Consider the following 8,483-nt stretch of genomic DNA (forward strand, 5'->3'; position numbering starts at 1 on the left):
GATCCTACGGAATTACATAACCTTGCATATTTAAAAGATCTTGATAAAATATGTCAAGAGTAACTCGACAGAGCTAACCTTAAACTGCACTTTGGAAACTACATCCTACATTATTTGGAGGTTGGGCAATACAAATTAATTATAATTCGTACACATTTTCGAAATTAAAAAAATTATTGTGGTCGTTCCCATTAGACCATTCGTAGTCACAACACGTAATTTTAATTAACGATTTCGCCGAATTTAATATTAGGTATATAATTGCTTATCCATAGTGGTTTTAGAACAAAAGATAAAACTGGTTATGATTATTTTCGTTCAATTAACAATATTTACCAACTTAATGTAAAATAACTAGGAAAAAATAAATTTACAGAAACAAATCGTCAGCTATAAATTTCTTGATGAATAGGTACAGCAAAGGGTCTGATTATGTGATTATTAATTCGTACATTTCGAGAAACGTCACAATTAGAACTGAATATACTAAAAAACTACACTAGAGGAAAATGAACCAGTATAATAATAAACTGCTTCTGGAGCTAAACCACAAAATTCACATTTTATGAGTTACGTCACTTTGTGAGATTGACCACGATATATTCGATGATACTACATTATTTTAAGGCATGTCTTCCTATAATAAAATAAGAGGCGCCCTACATAAATATAGGTGTGGACCTCCGCACCACTCTATTGATTTATGTATGAAATATTTTTAAGTGATGAAAATGTATGGGTAGAACTGTTTCCTGTTCAACACCAAAGTAGGTAACAGTATTTACGCTATACCGAAGACAGTTTAAAGTTAATATTTACGAATGAAAAGTGTTAGTACATGATTTTGTTACAAAATGTCTCTTTATTTTTGCTATTAAACAGTATACATAGCGCCCTCTATTGCTGAGCAAGTGCCAACCTGCCAACTCTTGCCAATATGCTCACAAATATATATTATTTACTGACAAAGGCATACAAAACCATGGTTTATTTTCAGTCACTGAATCTGACCTTTATTTTGACCCTACGCGTCAGCATTTTTTGTAAATAGATATGCATAATTGAAGAGGCCTCAGTTCTGGGTTCCAAGGTTCTACCACCAAACCGCTCGGCTACAAATGATAAAACTACACATTTTCATACAAACATTATAACTTTGAAATCATCTAATCTCTACCCCCATAAACCACAACCATACCTACATAATACCATAACCCTGAGAATCCAAGCGGCAGTACAAGAAGGCTCATCCTATGACAATCTTGAATGGTTCCAAAGCCTTGGAATTGGGAACTTTTTTATCAGAACCCACCATGATCTTATGAGTATAATAACTCTATAACCCTATGAAACTAGGAACTAACAGGATGAGGGAATTCAAATTCCCAAATTCAAAAAAGAAACTGAAAAATGTCTTTTGCGTAAAAAAATACAATTAGGACACGAGCGCAGCAATTAGGTTTCTAAAATATGTATTCACCTTTTCTTAATACTATTCCGAGAACCACGTTTCAAAAATGTCGATGATTTAAGTTAGCGTAACGTAACACAGTGACAGAACGTCAAAAACATCAAGTGCTTGTTCACAATGTTCACTGTTTGGTTCCGTTACAGAATTAGAACCATGCATTATTCTATATGCAGCTACGAATTGCGAGAATGAAATAAGCTATTAAATACTTGTGTATAATTTATAAAGAATAACGTAAATGGTCCAATTTCTAACATCAGAAGTGGGATAATGGTGGAGTAAAATAAGGATAATTATTGTGATAAGATTCCTACGCTACGAAAAGGACGCAAAGCATCATTAGCATTATATTGTTGATTAATTAGCGTATCTATGAAAACCTACCCAGTGTCCAGAAGTCAAAATAAAACAAATAAAATAAGTGTTTAAAAATAAAATTCTTGTGAAGTGTATTTGACCAGACGTTGTTTGCGTCGGAAAATTGGGAATAAAAAGTACTTCAGACACACCGTGTTGACAGAAAACTTGATATCGGAGAAGATGTCTGCCGTTCAATATGGATGAAGGGTCTATGTAATGTCCAATCGTTCTCTAAAAAAACAATATATAGTTTGAGAGGATGGTTGCCAATTCGAAATGCCATTGAAGATAACGGTGGTAACATAAGGACTCACCAGGTCGTATCATGGATCACTAGGTCCATTTGTTAACAATTTTAAAGTCACAAGGTATGATATTACTAACCTATAGGTTACAAGAAAATTGTCTGATTTGTAAGTACTGATATGACACAATTCTTTCTCGTAGTTTAAAGTAGATCTGTCGTGGGTTTTTATTTGCTTTGTTCTTGTCATAATGAGTTTGCCTTACGCCTAATTTGATTCTGCATTGTCATACAGAAATCATAAAACTTATTGTAAGAATTTAAAGTGGGTGGCGTTGATTGTGCCGCGCTTATAATGAATTTTTGAGAAGTGATCAATCTAACATTGCGTCATCTTTAGTGTGTAATTGGACTTGACGAGTCCGATCAACTCGAAATTACAAACACGACAATGGATCATGTCCTGCCAGAACTGTATCTCTGGCAGAAAAGTTTTCGATCCATTAGGTTCTAGAATCTCTGGAATTGTAGGGAGGGTAGCTTAAAACTACCTTAGGCCCCATTGGGTCCCTTGTACTTCCTCCCATTAGAAGATCAACTCACCTGAGCTGTTAACCAACATATTAAGAGAAAAAGGTGGTGACGTTGCTCAGGGGGATCTCTAATATAAACCACAGAAGGCCAACGTTCTCCCAACACGGATTCTCTTGTTGACGAGACGGTAGTGCAGTAACATAGCACATGTAGTACTGTCGCGTTCACAACCCCTACAAAGAGGTGTTTCACACTTCCTCATGTTCTGAAGGTGCTTTCCTAGCCAGCAGTGTCCAGTTTGAATACCTGTCACCAGGCAAAGATTCGACCTAGACATGGCCAGGTATTTTTTGGCTGTATCCTTGCTGGGATATTCTAGGGACTCCTTAGCAAATTGACAGCTATTTGTTTCATTCCACCATTACATAAACTCTTGTGGGTGTTTTCTTTGATAATTTCAACGAGTGCTGACAGCGGAAGCACACTGGAGGGACCAGTCAAAAAATATTGAGGCCCGATGAACTCCTGGCTAGTTTGTCAGCTTCTTTATTGCCATTGCACCGCTCATATCCCTTGACCCAGCATACCGATATGATGTGGGAAACTGAGGCCGCGACCAGTGCCTGATGACATTCCCATACTGACCTAGTCATTATTTTATGAGTGCGCAAGGTCAGTCTACTATCTGTGTAGATTCTGATGGTTCTATCCGCATCTAAGGGCAATTTCTTTGGCGGCTATGGTTATACCTGCTGATTCAGTTTTACCACGGTAGCACACCTATCCATTGCCCACTGATATCGGATATGCAATATCCGATAAGGGGCATCTTCCTGACGACCCCATTTCATAGGCGACTTCTAACTTCTCCACATACTACATGCGGCTTGAAGCCAACGTTCTTGAGGCGAAGCATGGTTGTCAAGGTCACTTCTCTTAGACTGATCCTGAGGTAGCAGGCACAGAATTACCTCCATTGCTATGGTGGGTGTTGTTCGCATAGCTCCAGTTGTGCTCAGACAGGCAATCCTTTATACCTGGCTGAGCTTTTGATTGGCTGTTGTCTGCTGGACTTCCGGCCACCAATTAGGATAGTTTAAATATAAATTAACTTACATAGTTAAATGTCGGAGGGACACACATAATAAAATTGTTACTGTACAGTACATACATAATTTAGGTATATTTTTGCTTCCATTTTTGCTTTGAATGTCTGGCTTTTTCAACACAGATGGTAGTCACGCAAGGACGTAGACAGGTGAGCTTATAAGTTGTACTCTTTTATAAAGAATATTTTACAAGTATTTCATTAAAGTTATATCTTCTTTCTACAAATAGTCTAATTTATAATATACTGCTGCTGTTTACCATTTTATACTATAATAAAAAAATCGTTTTATATCTTTTCCCACCGAAATGCTTCAAGAAAAGCTGCAAATAGAATCAAACGAACGCATTCTTATTATTGTTCTGTCTGATGTTTGTTTTCTTAATGCGTTTCTACACCTCGTCGGCGGCGTTTTTAGCGTCGTCACGTTATTTTTCCGTGTGTATTTGCTTGTTCGTCGGCCGCCACATTGAGAAACACGTTAAGATGCACAAAATAAGCGGAGATTTATTATTGATTGAAAATAAACTGGTCGCAATAAGGCATGGAGCCAAGACGCCGATGCATATCCTCATGTAGGAGGTCGTGGCTTCGAAAATACAAATCTAAATCCAATCCGGCCTCGCTTCAGCCACATCCGTGGGCGTCCCATCCTATATTTTCAAGGGGAAGCGGTTTCGGAGTAAGAACAACCGTTGAAAAAGGTGAAAGGCTAGAAGAAATCGCATGTCACTGAATTAGTACGTGTTAGTAATTCGTAGTTTCGCTTCTTAAATCGTAACAACGCCGCGAACATTCGTTGTTTTGAATATGATAACAAAGATAACACAGATTTACTATCAGTTACTTTGTCAGTTAGGTATTAGCCATGGTCTAGAAATAGTTTTATCTCTCTAGTTTGAAAAGTGGCAAGCCAAATTAATATTTTCTGGCATAACTTCAGTTAGAGATTAAAATTCCCCACACACCTTGTCAATTAAGTATTAGCTATAATCTAGGAATTGATTTATTTCTTTATTTGAATAAGTGACGAGCAAAATTTGTATAATATTTTTCTAGTACGTCTCGAATTAGAGATACAAATGATGTCACTGTTCTGTACAAGTACTATCTTATCCAATAGACTGTTCACACTTTTGCAGTAATCAGAGAAAGAAATGTTACGGAAAGTACCTTCAGCCAAAAGCACCCTTCAATGGCTCAAAGTATAGTAATCAGTAGCAAGATTAGAATGGATTAAGGATCTAGTAAAAATACAGGGTGTTAATGAACTTATGTAAAAAATTTAAAGAGGTAAAAAAGGAGCAAAGACTAAGTTAACTGATGTCACAAACTTGCATCGGAAAGTTAAGGGTCATAGAGAAAAAAGCTAAATAAAAATGTGTTTAAAATTGTTTTGGGACTGCTGAAATACATGTATTTTATCGCAGCGAGTACTTACAAATAATTCTGTAACACTTTTTACGAGTTTGTAGGTTTCCTATGAAGAGGGACTGTATTCGAAAGTCAGTTTGTAACACATTGTTGTAGTGATTGCTGTACTATTTTTCGAGTACATTTGATAGACGTATTTCCAAGTTTTCTTTTGAAAATGGCGCATTCATTTAGCAATCGCGAATATTATATGCTCATAATTTATGACGAAGCAAACGAAAATGCAACGAGTTTGTCAAGTGTACCTCATAAAGTTATAATAAACCAAGTAACGAAGCAATTAAACCGCTAATTTAAACAAATCAGAATTTGATTAGAATCACATTAGCATTTTGGCAGCAATATTTCAGAATCATAAATTGTCCTTTATATGTACATATTTCGCAACTTTCATTTAAATTCAAAATTATATTAAGTTTGATACGATCTATGTTATAGTATCCCTACACGAACACATAGTTACACGATTTATCTTGCACCTTGCCCATTGTAAAAACATCACAACAAAAAGCTATACACAATTATTCAATGATCTCTGGAGTCCAAGAGATCGTAATTATTTAAATATTTGAAAAAAAAATAATTTACTAATTTGATAGTTGTTAGGACAGCCTTGACCACAAAACATAAACTTTAATCCCTAGCTTTCAATGATAAAACGAGAATTATGGGTACAATGATAATTTACAATTGTAGTATTGTAGAATCCTCCCTGGTAAAATTCTAGGATCCTAGCAATGGAAGAGAATGACGCATGACGTACAAATATGCTCTGCCAATATAAAAAATGAAAAATACTAATTTTGCCACCAGACTTTTATCTTTTTTCGCTTATAAGCAGAAAAGTATTATGTATTTATAAGACTGAGGTTACAATTTTGTAGCCAAGAAGTCGCCCAGAATGAGTGACAAATAGCCATAATATGTCGCCAGTCGCCAAATGATTTTTTTTTGCCTCTTTCATCTGTAGATTTTTTTCAAACCTTAATTTTAATTCTGGAAGAAGATGATATCGTCTTGGAAAACAAACTGTTTTTTTCAAAAGATTGGAAAAACTGCTCATTTTGCCACAATTATTTGGAAACTTTTGTAGTCAGTTTCTTATGGAGTGACCAACCTGATCACCTGATCTTAATCCCTTTCATTTAGTTATTTCTAGTGCGACTATTTCGAGTAAATCTCATCCATTTTTCAGAGATTACATAAAAATAATGTTTGTAGTATCGAGTAGGGAAATAAACTAGGTAACCTATTTTTGGTTTAATTGTTCCAAAATTGTTTCTTGTTATGTTAGAAAAAAAATACGGACAGCTATTTGAATAAACTTGTTTACGACAATAAGGGAGATATCCCTCTTTAAAATGAGATGGTAGATATCATGTCTTGGGCGATATTATAAAAGTCTTTGGATTCTAATATACTGAGCATTATTAAATTCCAGGTCAGGCTTAAGAGATAGCATTAGAGGTAACTGTTTCATGTCTATTTTTATTATTTTCACATCATTTTGTTTAAATTATTGAAAAAGCAGCAACTTTTTTATCAGATTGTGGAGCATACATCACTACCTTGAAGTATTTTGAAAGTTGAAAAAGATTGAAACAGAAAATGGAGATTGGAAGAAAATTTTGAACGACAACCATGCTGGTGATGCCTCTACTACTGTGTGTTCTACAGTGACTATACCTACCTCTTCTACTTGTACGGATACAACAGCCAATATTAATAGAAAAATATAACATAATGAGCACCGTTGTGTTAGTTTTGGTACTGGAATCCAATTTCACACTGTAACTTTTTATTTTAATATAAATATTAATAAATAGCTAATTGTTTAATGTTTTATTTAAATTATAATTATTTTATTCCACTAGTGAGTAATTAAATTAAGTCACTTTGATTGTAACTGCTGCAAAAATACAACTGCTGCACAAATTCATCGTTTGACTCTGTGAAAAATATGAGCGAGGTGAGTGCTTCTAAAATCCGCATGAGTGCGATAAAGGGACTTTTTACATGTGTGTCCTACAACGTTTTATCTTCTATGGTGCGAATTCTCATGGGAGATGGTCAGTTCATGAATATTGATGGAACAACATCTATTGGGTGTAAATATCACATTGAGGTCTAGTATTATTGGAATGTCATGACTAATATATTATTATTAAAAGAATCACGTTAAAAATGTTTAATAGTGATTAGTAATTTACATGAGTTTGAAACATATAGCAATGTCAACTGTAAGAAGTTAATATGAATTGGTGGACAAACGATTCAATGATCGGTGAAAGCCTTAGTGACAGCTGAAAATGAAAATTTGAACACTGGCTTTTTGGATGAACAAAATTCCTTCCTCCGGAAGATTAAATTTTTCGTTATGTCTCAGTTACTTTCTGTTTTATTAAATATATCTGGACGGTACTGTACTTTTGATTATAAACCATTATATTATATTAATAAAACATAAGCTTTATACACCTAGTCATTCATAGAAGTGATATAGATATTTGGGTTTTTTTTAATCATAGAGACGAGATTTGTACGCGATAATATTATCTATATATTTTTTTCTCAGTTTAATAAAGTTTATTGCATGAATTTTGGATTATTATTGCCTGTAATAAATTCTTATTATTTCCGGCATAAAAAATAATGCAATTTTAAAATACCATTCATACTAAGCAGGAAAAGAAAATAATTAAAGAATCATTTGAAAAAAAAACTGTGATGTGATGTTTTATTAACGAAAATATGTTGTTTCTCGAATTTTAAGTTCTTAGAAAATTAAGTGATGTATTAATATGTGGTTTTATCTTTTACCAGTCTGTCAATTTTTAAGCAAATGCAAAGAATAATCACCAAAAATAAAATAACACTTATCTGCTCTTTTTGAAGCAAGGAACGAGTATTTTTAAGTGCTAGTCAGTCAGTCTAAGTTCACATTTCAAAAATAATGTTATTATTTTTAATAGAAATAAATAAATTATTTAAACATTTCTGATTGCCATTGTTGAGTTTGAAAATCAAATTGTTAGAAGTTTGACGAGATATTCAAATACAAATAAATATTCAAAAACCAGTTTTTTAATTATCAAGACAAAGTATCAAAGCGGTACTTTGAGGGATATTTTTTGTAAATATTCGACTATAATTTATTATACGGAGAATGCGGCTCACCGTTTTATATTTTAACTAAAAATTAATTAAGAATAAACAAATATTTATTAATTTTCGACTTAGAACAATTTATTATCATATACTTTCTATAATTGGCAGCAACGGTAAAAATTTACAAATATTTATACGGTAAGACACTTAAAACATCAACAAAA

Source organism: Anoplophora glabripennis, unplaced genomic scaffold, assembly GCF_000390285.2.
Source record: "Anoplophora glabripennis isolate ALB-LARVAE unplaced genomic scaffold, Agla_2.0 scaffold173, whole genome shotgun sequence".
Lineage (NCBI taxonomy): Eukaryota > Metazoa > Arthropoda > Insecta > Coleoptera > Cerambycidae > Anoplophora > Anoplophora glabripennis.